Source organism: Chlamydotis macqueenii, chromosome 1 (genome assembly GCF_036417535.1).
Source record: "Chlamydotis macqueenii isolate bChlMac1 chromosome 1, bChlMac1.mat, whole genome shotgun sequence".
Taxonomy (NCBI): domain Eukaryota; kingdom Metazoa; phylum Chordata; class Aves; order Otidiformes; family Otididae; genus Chlamydotis; species Chlamydotis macqueenii.
In genome coordinates, this window is record NC_141556.1 from 102,482,720 (window position 1) to 102,494,481 (window position 11,762).

The following is an 11,762-nucleotide window of genomic DNA, read 5'->3' on the forward strand; positions in this document are numbered from 1 at the left end:
TAAAAACAGTGTCCTTGTATTCTGATGGAGGCTTCTGTGTTTCAGTTTGTACCCATTGTCTCTTGTCATGTCACTGGGCACCAGTGAAAAGAGCCTGGCTCCATCTTCTTTGTACCCTCTGTTCAGATATTTCTATACATTGATAAGTTTCCCCTGAGCCTTCTCTTTTCCAGGCTGAACAGTCCCAGTTCTCTCAGCCTTTTGAATATCTCTAAGGATGGAGACTCTACAACTTCTCTGGGCAACCTGTGCAGATGCACCGTGAAGGAAGGACCTCATTGACCTAACCAGGCTTTCCTGTTCTTAGTTATTTTAGCTGAACAAAATTGAGTTTCAGGAAAAGACATTGTAACTGGAGTATTGTTGTTAACGAGTGCAGGATTTGCACTGGAATGTGGAAAACAAGGACTATAAAGAAACTAGGAAGACCTTTGTCTCCACTTACGAAGGTTTTTTTCCTTCTGACCGAGTTCAATATCTCTATGTCTCAGTTTTCATACAAAATGACACACTTGCTTTGTTTCTGTGTCCTTTAGAAATTAATGGTAGAGTCAAAGGTCTTAGAGCTGTCCATGTTTTCCTCTGCCTCAGAATCCTAATTAAACACTCTTTGATTCTATTATGAAGAGGAGCTAACAAAGCTGTTTCACTTTGCTATGTCATTATATGTGAGACTTGGGTGAGATATGAACGCAGGGATTATAAAGTCTAACAAAAGTGCAGAATATTCAGGCATACACCTACTGACAATGTGAATGTGCCATCAGGTAATCACTTACAGGAGAGGTAATTTAATACTGCCCGGTCTGTGTGGAAAAAACAGAGGAGTTGGGACAGTATGCCTATCTTGCAATTCTCACATGAATCCTGAAATAACCATAAAGCCTCAATTTTCTACCTGACTAAAACTTTGTCTCCCAGCCCGATGACTTTAACAATGACATGAGGTGTAATCAATAGAAATGTGACGTAGTGTGAGAAAGGAAAGGAATATAATTTGGTTTAGAAACGACAGGCTGCTGAAGTACCTGCAGTAGTTTGATTCAAATGATTTCTCACTGAATTTGTGACAACCAGAGCAGAACTTCTAGTCAGTGTCTGCAGGGTGCTGTGTTACTTTCCCAGAGAATTTGAGGCCAGCTGGTTAAAGAGTATACTTAATGCTGGGGATTGCTGCCAGATTGCTATTAGGCAGTGACCTTTGTCCTCTGGATGTTTTGGAGCAAATCCTCCTAGAAGCTGCGTCAAGGACAGGAAGATCTTTGGGAACAATGTGGGTTTACTTATTTTTATGATGGCTGATGAACCTGATAACTTTATATAATGAGTGGACTGGCTCTGTGATGGGCAGAGTGCAAGGGATGCTGTTCACCTTAACTTGTGCAATACAGTCTCCAGTACAGTTGATGCAGCAAATTTGGTGACATATGTACTGGATAAGCAGACTACTAGTTGAGCAGAAAATTGGCTGGGCCATTTGGTTCAGAGGGGTTTGATCAGTGGTATATAATCCAACTGCTGGCTGGTTATTAGTGACATTCTGTAGAGTTGGTACTGGGACTGATACTGTTTAACATCTTTATGATACGAACAGTGACAGAATACGTCCTCAAAAAGCGGATATATGATACCAAATTGAGTGGAAGCAGTCAATAGGCTGGAGGTTACAGTTGCTATTTAGAGGGACCTCAGCAGGCTGGAGAAATGGGCTAACAGGAATCTCATGAAGTTCAACAAAGAAAAGTTAAAAAAGTCTGTATCTAGACCGTGCACAACAATACAGGCTGCCTGCTGGCTGGCCAGAAGGCAGCTTTGCTGGACAGCATTCAAGTGTCCAAGTTGAACATGAGTCCACTGCACAGTCGTGTACTTGTGCAGTGAAGAAGGTCAGCTGTGTACTGGGTGATACCAGCGTAGCCAGCAGGTCAGTGGAAGGGACCGTTCTCCCTTTGGCACTTGTGAGACCACACGCGAGTACTCTCTCTGGTTTTGAGCTCCCCAAGAAATTGATGTATTGGAGCTAGTCCACTGAGGTGGTTTAGGTTTTGGAGCACATTATGTTTAAGGAGGCTGAGAGAGCTGAGTTTGTTCAGTCTTGGGAAGAGAAAGTAAAGGGAAGATCTTACTGGTCTCTGCAACAGCCTAACTGGATTGCGTAGAGAACACAGAGCTAGCCTCTTCTTGGATGTTATCCATGGTAGAATGAGAGGCAATAGACACGGGCTGCAAGAAGGGAAATTCCAATTAGGCAGACATAAGGACAGCTTTTTGTCTTGCGGACTGTCAGATACTAGAGCGGGTGCACAGAGAAGCTGTAGTATCTCCATGCTTGAAGATGCTTACCTGGATGGGGCCCTGAGCAACCTGGTCTAAGTTTGCCCTGTTTTGTATGGGATGTTGGACCAGGTGACCTCCAGACGTCCCTTCCAAACTATGGTTTTATGATGTAATTAAACTGGTTTGGGTGATGCATATCATTAATGGGAATATTACATACTGAAAACAAGCAGTAGTGTGACCAGGAAACAGCTCCAAAGATGGTTGTCTTAGGAGCTCCTGCCAAAGATCCATGATTACAGAGGAACAAGACGAATGAAGATAACTTCCTCCAGTTGGAAAGCCCAGGTAATTAGTAAACTTGACTTGTATTTTACTGGAAATGTTTTTTTCCTGCCTCTCTCTACTGACAGAAGTCTGTCAAAAGGCCAAAGTTGTGCTGCAGAGATTAGCCATTAATCACAGCCCGATAAATACTATGAAAATGTTTCTGTTTGCATGTAAAGATTTCTCTACAGCTCTGGCTTTTCTTCTCTCTGTATCACCAGTGTGACTAATACATGTGCAAAGAGGCCTTTCTTTTTTCTTTTTTTTTTTTTTTTTTTTTTCAGAAGTAGCTGGCAGTCAGATTCCTCCATGATATTGATAGCAGCCTCCTGCTGAACCTATGGCTACCCGTGCTACACACTGCTGTTGACGCAGAAAGTGCATTGCTGAGGTTCGTTGGGCAGCACACGGAACAGTATGGGTGTGTGGTGGGGGTTTGGCACAGATGTCAGTGGAGTTGCAGAATATGGGAAATTTCAGCATGCAGAGACATGAAGCCTGCCCACCATGATTGACTTGTTCCCCTTTGTCAGGTGCCTTGTGCTTTTTTTTTTTTTTTTTGAGTCTCTGTGTAGTTGCAGTGGGACTAAGCCCATATAGGGATGGACTGCCCTGTTATTTGGACATTGTTTGGAGCACATCAGACTGTATTGATCACAAGTATAGCTCAAAGCAGTTTTTCTTGACAAACACTGGGAATCTGTGCTAATTCCTGAAGTTAACACACAAAACCAGTGGTACACAAAGCTGAAGAAGCAGTAGGCTTTTATGGGAAAGATTATTTCTTCGTATTTAGAAATGGAGGGAAGGTTACAGTGTGCTGCATATTACTCCTTTTAATCCATGAAAGCTTTACATGCAAAATTATTAGGATCATAAAAAGGAGTTTTCTAGGGGAAGAGCAATTAGTAAAACAGGAATTTCTTACCTTTATGTCTGTGTGGAGCAGCCTTCACTAGAATTCTCTTCTGCTGTCCCTCCTGTGACTGTACCTATAAGTAAAACTGGACTTTGTTTGGGCAAAGGTTGATTTAAAAGATGATTTATTTAACCAACTGAGTATGTTCAACACCTTGATAAGCTGCCTTGTCCTTGCTCGAAGAAGTGCTAATCACATGCATTTCTCAGTGGCTTTGTTCTACTGATAATTATACTCAAAAACTCAGTTAAGGAGGTCATCTGAGGCAAGCCTGATCTTTGCTCTGGGCAAGAGCCTTTTCCAGCTATAAGAAATATCTTAAAGGGAGCAGGTTTGGATCGTGGTGGATTGACCTGGGCCAGCAGCATTTGACTGCGGATCAAGAGGTTACTGGTTCAAATCCGTGCGCCCCATGTTGAGTACTAAAAAAAAAGGACTGTGATGGGTTAACCTTGGCCAGCAGCTGGATGCCCACCAAGCAGTGTGTCGTAGTTCAGGCCCGATCGGGACCAGACTACGCAGTCTTTCTCTCACTCCCCCCACCCTCCGAGAGAACAGGGAGAGAAAATATAAGGAAAAACTGCTCGAGGTTTGAGATAAGGACAGGCAGAAATCCTTAAAGTTACCGTCACGGGCAAAACAGACTCGACTTGGGGAAAACTATTCATTTATTACTACAAACAGCAGGATAATGAGACAGAAAACAAGATAACCTCCCTCCACCCCTTCCTCTTCCCAAGCTTAACATTATCTCTACTACCTTCCCCTCCTGAGCGGCACAGGGGAGGAAGAGGGAATGGGGGTTGCAGTCAGTTCATCACATGTTGTTTCATGCCACTGCTTCATGGTTGGGGGAAGAACTCCTCACATTCCTCCCCTGCTCCGTTGTGGGGTCCCACCCCTACGCCACAGTCCTTCGTGAAACTGCTCCGGCGTGGGTCATCTCTTCCACGGAGTTCAGTCCCTTCAGAACAGCTGTCCCAGCGGGCCCTCCACGGGCCACAGCCGCCTTCAGGCATCCACCTCCCACGGTGTGGGGTCCTTCACGGGCTCCAAGTGGATCTCTGCTCCTCCGTGGACCTCCATGGGCTGCAGGGGGACAACCTGCTCCACCATGGTCGTCACCACAGGCTGCAGGGGAATCTTGGCCAGGAGCCGCATTACTCCTCCCCCTCCTTCTGAACTGACCTTGGCGTCTGCAGCCGTTCCTCACAACAGGCTGGCAGATGTCTCCCAGGATCCCTTCTACATCTTATTCACTTCTCATCTCCTCTCCACTTCTTACAGCCAGGCTGGGCCGAGTCGGGCCCAGTTGGCTGCCTGGCGAGAGGCCAGAGGGTGAGGCCTGCAAGGCCTATGAGGCCTGCGCCTCCCCCTCTGCGCCTTTGCCCCTGCTCAGCTTCTTCACATCTTCTCTTCTCTCTTTTTTTTTCTGTTTTCCCCTTCTTAAATACGTTATCACAGAGGCGTTATCACGGAACATTCTGCTACCAATCGGCTCGGCCTTGGCCAGCAGCAGGTCCGCCCTAGGCCCAGCCGAGTCCCCTGAACAAAGGGGAGCGACTTCTAGCAGTTTCCTACAGAAGCTACCACCTTAGGCCCCCTCTCGCTAACAAAACCACAACACAGTGCTCACTCCCCTCCTCTAGAGGGGGACATATCTATGTATATGTCAAGGGACATAGTTTTTAATGAGGGTGTATAAACCTGACTGTTGGATGTAAAGATGGTTTAAGTATGTAGTGTAATTTGTAAGTGTTGGTAAGAGGGAATTTCAGGAATGAGAAACAGATAGAATGACAAGGTTTGAGCAGGGTATAGAAATTAAACAATTTATGAGTGAGACAGATGATACTTAGATGTATCAGATAATGTGGGACCTGAGCATGACATGAATGGTATGGAATAAGGGATTGAGATTGTGCTGTGTCTGGCTGGGATGGAGTTAACTTTCTTCATGGCAGCCCACATGGTGGTGTGCTTTGCATTTGTGGCTAAGACACTGTTGAGAACACACCACTCTTTTTGCTGTTGTTGAACTGTGTTTGCAAAGGGTCAAGGCTGTCTCTCCCCCATGCCCTCCTAAGCAAGTGGGCTGGAGGTGAACAAGGGCATATCTTATCCACTGGCCACAAGCATCTGCAGGATTTGCTTATAGACACAGACTGAACTGATTGTGTTTATAATGTAGAGGCAAGCCTCCAAATTTGAGATCTTGTTATACAGAGATACTTAATGAACTGACTGTGTGAAGTTCTTGTTACAAAATCTCATTCAATTTTAGGAAGCTTTAAAACGACTGATTTCCCTCACTAACTTGCTGTGGAACTGGATTATTAGAAATAATACCTGTCTTTTCCTTGGCTGTCTGCTCCAACTGCTCCATTCAAAGGAAAGGTAATAGAAATAAGCATAACCTAAATGTACTGCAACAGAACTGTCATTGATGTTGTAAAAGCCTTACCATAATCCACTTACTCTAATTGGACTTGCAAGCCTGTTGTGGCTAGGAGTTGTTCCTCCTTGTATAACATACTATCTAAAAACCTAAGTAAGCGAGCCCTGATCTTGTAAGCACCAAAGAGGTCAGACCTTGCCTAAGATGGCTTGCAATCTTTTGGACAAGTAAGACAAACACTGAATGAGAAGGGACATAGAAAAAGGGAATCACAGTGGCTCATAGTTTTGCAGCTAAGCCCAGTGCAGATGGAAACACATACAAGCATCTCAGGTTAGCATACAAGGAAACAACATGGCATTTGAAGGAAGATGTATTTTTTTAATTGTAGTGCCACTGTGATAGTAATTTCAGATCATTCTGGGTTCAGACAAGATTTTTCAGGAATGAAGTGCTACATGAATGTAAAATGTTAGTGAAACGTAGAAGCATTCTTTTTTTTCTAGAAGGGAAAGTATGGTCACCTTCCAAATGGGAAGGAGGTGGAGGCTGTGCGGGAGTTTCAAAGGGCTTTGAAAAGAAAGTTGAGGGAGAAAGGTCTACCAGTTAACAGAATACTTAAGCTTCTGGCGTGGTGAATTATGAAACGTTAGTAAATATGAATGCTGAGGGGAAGATTCTTTGAGTTGAGGCTCGTGGTTAGCCCTAGGGCCATGAAAGGAGGTTGAATGGGATGCTTATGACAAGGTGCAAGGAGGATCTTGCATGTGTGCACTTATCTCCATGTGTGCTCATGAACAGGACCCTGCATGTCTTAGAGCTGATCTTTGCATTTGTGGGGCTGAGGTGTAAATTGTATGGAAGGTGCACTAGTGCATCCAATGCTGACAAGCCCTTGAGGCAAAGAATTCAAAAATTCTCCTATTCTTCCACCAGTAGAATGAATCTTTTTAAAGAATGGATCAGGGTAAAGGCAGCTTGTAATATCTCCTCTTCTGGCCTTTTGGAAGAGCATTTGCAAATATACTCATACAGCTACCAAAATAAGGAACCTAACTAAAAAAAAAAATCTTTAATGTTTATAATACAAGTGTAAAGTTACAAAGGCCAGTTGATTAAAAGATGCCTTTTGTTAATAACACAGTTGTACAAGGAGGCAAACCTAAATTTGAACAATATTAATTCATATGTTTGGTTCTGAAAATAAAGTTGTCAAATGATACATATCACTGTCAGCGTCGTTCTATTGTAAAAAGGTTTATGTGGATATTTTGCTGTAAAAATATTCCCTCTCTTAAATCTTTATGATGGTGACTATACAATTCACAGCTGAACTTTCTTGCCTGGGGGCATATACATCCCTTAAAAATCGATGTAACGAGGATTTCTAAATAGGGCTTCTTTACCTATATTGCTCACCGTATACTTGCTGACCACAAGCTCACTGGTCTCCTTCCAGTGCCATCCTTTTCTTGGATTCATAACAAACTAGTTAATGAAAATTAATTTTCAAATGCAGCATTTTGGGAGAACATAGGCTTGTTTGTGTCCTCTGCTGACTCCAGCTGGAAGAGTTATAAAGCTGTCCCCTATTCCCTGCAGAAAACGATGCCCCTGCAGCTCAGCAAGTTCCAGAAAGGTGGTACGCTTGGTCTAAGCCACCGCAACCCAATGTATTAACAAGAGGCAACATCACTTTCAGTTTATGCTAATGGACAAGGCTGTGAACTGCAATGGCTGAAGGCTGTGATTTGCAACCTCTGTCAGGTAGAGATACGCTCCCTGAAGAAGTTGCTGTTCCCATCCGAGGGGGCAGCGGCCTCTCCAGCTGAGTCTTTCCTTCCACAACTCAGTCTGACAGCGATTGTGAATCAGAGACTTGGACTGTTTTAAGGTCTCCTTCAGCAGAGTAATAGAAAGGCATATTTTATTTGTTCTTGTATTTAAGCTGTTAAAAATCAGTATAACCCTTTCCCTTTGCTCCTTATTTTGCTGGTGACAGTTTTTCCACTCTAGTTTGGCAAGTATTCTATAAAGCACCATGTGATTTGGTAATAGGAATATTTGGTTCACTGAAGTCCTCCTTAATCATGAGGCAAAGTCCATTTGAGCTACCAAATGAATATTCATCAATCATCCTGCACATAGCCAAGTGGTAATTAATTCTTTCTTTTCTGGTGACCACATGCTCCTGATATGGTAAAGAGAATTAGGGGAAAGAAAGGGGAAGCAAATAGGAATGACATTGCAGTCCTGCTAGTTTGCAGGCTTGCAGACTAAGGGGAGAATACCCCTCCAAGCCTATTTTGGGCTTTTGTCTTCCTAAAAAATGGGAGAGGAAAAGAAAAATAATTTGCTATCCTTGTGTTTGCAGCAAAAGTATTCTGTTATCACCTGAACCTGTCAGTAAGGAAGGAATTGTGTCGGCAGTCCTCTTCCCTCAGGCTTTGCTCTTTGTGCTTTAAAAATTGAATTGTCTTCCCTAGTGGTCTTTTTACTGTAGAGTATAAACTACAAACAATGCTTGCTTCTTTAGCTATTGAACAAATATTCTGTATTGATCCTGAATTTGGGCTTTTAGATGCAGAATTTTTTACTGAGTTAACTGTGAGGTTGTGTGTGCAGCTTCTGTCACATCAGATTGAAATCAATGTTAAAAACTGGAAATTTCTGGAAACAAAATTTCAAAGGTCTTAAAAATGAGGAATTATGTGAGCAAATAGACTTTTCGGTGGAGCCGTGTGTGTGTTCATAGTAAATGGCTGTATGCATGTATGCATATTCACACGCATGCACAGCAATCAGGCTGCCTGCAGGACTGTCTGGCTAACAGCAACTGAAGTTGGGTTGATTAATGCTGCTCAAATGGCAACGCCTTTGGAATTCTCATCTTCCCTCTGGCACTTGTAACATGTGGGAAGACTTTTCTTTCCAACCCCTTATGTTGGACTTTTTCTGGATATGTATTTCTTTGGTTCTGCCTTTTAATTGCTGTATCATTCAGTAGTCTTTGGACATGCAAAATGCTGAGACATAAAAAAAATAGTTATAAATCTACCAGTCTGGCTTTTTCCAGTCAGCACATGGAGCTTTCTTTTTTTTCTAGGGTATGTAGCCTCATAAAACTGTTTTTTTTTGTTTTGTTTTTTTTTTTGTTGTTGTTGTTTTTCTTCTGACGTATGAAAGAACATAGTAGGTTACTCAGATCTCAGTTGCATGTGCATTTCTTGCCCTCTGGAGATGGATTTCTGAATTTGACAGTAGACTGTGTTCCTTTTCTTTTAAGCTTTTGAAATGTATAAATAACAAGTACTATGTCTACTTCAGTATTTTCTTCAAGAGGCATGAGGAAGAGATGCTTATACAATCACTAGAGAAGGCATATACTTTTCCTGCAGAAATACAGCTCTGCAAGACAGGCAGTACCCAGGCCTAAGGCAAGTGTGAATCTCTTTCTCTTCCCGTCTTCCACTCCTCTTCCTGCTGCCTGTGTCCCATTTCATTCCGTCTGCCCCCCAAGTCTGTCATCCATTCAGGAAATGTCCCTAATTTCTGTATTAACCTCTGTATTATGGAGTATTTAATTTCATTTTGTCAGTAAAGATACTATTCTGACACTTCATTACCCTAAGCTCAGGCTGAACAGATGTCTGGAGGGGTAAGGTGCATTAGCCTCAGCAAATAGAAATGATGTGGCTTCACAGAATCCAGGAGAATTATTTTGACTCTTCTGTATGCCAAGGACCAAACTTTTGCTTCCAATTTCTTACTGGGTGCATCCCTTGCTACAAGAAGGATTTAAATTGGAATAGCAGTCGTTTACCCCTCTCTCTGAGATCAGTGATCATAATGGAAAGCCTGGATGTCACCTTGAAGGCAAAGAGAAAGAGAAATGCAAACTTCCTGTAGAAGTTTCCATCTTCTCGGTCACTGTATATTTGCTTTTGTGTTGAGGGAACTATTGTGTTCTGCACTGATGAGACTTATATGATGCTTATAGAACTGCTAATAGAAACGTGAGGGTGGATAATGCCTGCTCTTTATTACTTCTTGTCACTTTGTGACTTTGAAAGGCTTGTTATCTGCTATCACAAAAAGGAAATGGCTACTGCTATGCTTGGCACTGCAGAAATGCAGAATACAGCCCTTTTTCTGTATAGCTATTGAAAACCGTTATTACAAGCTTTGGGAAGAATATAAATCTAGACATTATTTGAACTCAAGATTACTTTGATATGAGAAAATAATTAGTATAAAAATAAATTATTTTGATACTGTGTAAAAGCCAGTAGAGTTAGTTATCAGCTTATATTTATTCATTTAAAATCCCCTCTAAACAAGCAACAGATCCTACCATAAATCCATGCCTAAGTACAAAGGACAGAATAAATCTCCATTAAATGTATACATGGAAATAAGGTTGGCTTTGTTATAAGAGTAAAACTGATTTTGGTGACAGCAGAGCTTGTGTCCCTGATTTCAGCTGGAAGATGGCACTAAAACTTTCTAGGAAATACCCACTAACATCTTAGCTTATTGCCTATCTTGAAGGTCCTCCTGAGCGACATGACTGTATCCAGGCCTAAAAAACTAGGTGATCCTGAAATGCTGAAATGGGTTCAGAGCTGGAGTAAGTGGGGTATGCCTTCTCAAGGAGCAAACACTAGAGAAGGAAAAAGAAAAATTCTGTTCTCCACAGGCATAGCTGAAGTTACATTAAGCTGTTTCCTTGGGCACGTCATCCAGAGGAAGAAGAATTTAAGATTTATGTCACTGGGAAGCCAGCATAAGCCTGAGTGACACTCGTGTGTGACTGTAAGCTCCATAGTACTGGAGTCCGTATAGCCAATGAGAGGAACACAAGAAGTTAAGCAGAAGTAGTTTATTCTACTCTCCTGTGCTTTTTGTTTTCCCTTTGTGGAGGGAAGTTGTTCTGTTATCTCTTGGTTTCATTTGTCCGCGCATGTGAGAGATTCCCAACAGAGTCCTTTAATGATTTCCTAAACTTAAACCACAACTTGTCACTGAGTCAGATTCTCTTATATTAATGATTGTATTTTAAGCTGCTGCAGTGTATTTTAAGTGTCATACCTCCTTTAAAACCCACTTTGTCCTTTTGAAGAAGAGGATGATGGAATAAGAACCTTCCGTAATTATGTTTAGTGACAGTAAAGTGTAAGGAAAAAGTAGCTAATGGACACTTAAATCAAGTAGGCATTTATATTAAATAAGGGAATTGAAATGGAAGGATGTTGTCATTTTCTTAAATTCTCCTAGGGTTGACATTATGAGTGATGACAATCTGTTATATTAGTTTCAGAGCTGATCATTTGATTATTTTAGTCTGTTGATTCATTGTAATACTATGAAGTTACATATTTAATCACTTTAGATAACAGTGGAGCATTGATTTCGCAAGGTTTACTTGCTTTTGTGTTATTTGATTGACTTTTCAATAGCTAAAATCTAGCACTGATTTTATCTTTTAATTTAATATAAACACACACAAGAGCTGAAAACACTTTTTTTTTTTTTTCTTTCTTTAATGAGGAGGTAGGTTCCTAATGCAGAAAATACAGAGGACACATGAGGACACCAGAGAATATATTGTCTGTTCTTGTGATCTATGGTTTTCCTAGCCCTGATAGATCCTTGCCTTGCAATCTTGTAGTAAAAATTTGTTAACTGTTGTATTGAATCTGATGGATTTACTAAAGCTGAGACATCTGAGAAGATTTCACTTGCATTAAAACAAATGGGCTCCTGTTCACATTTACTCAGCAAGTAGAACTTTGCATTTTTTTCCTTTTGTATGGTTGATCTTTTCCTCTTTTAAGCCCC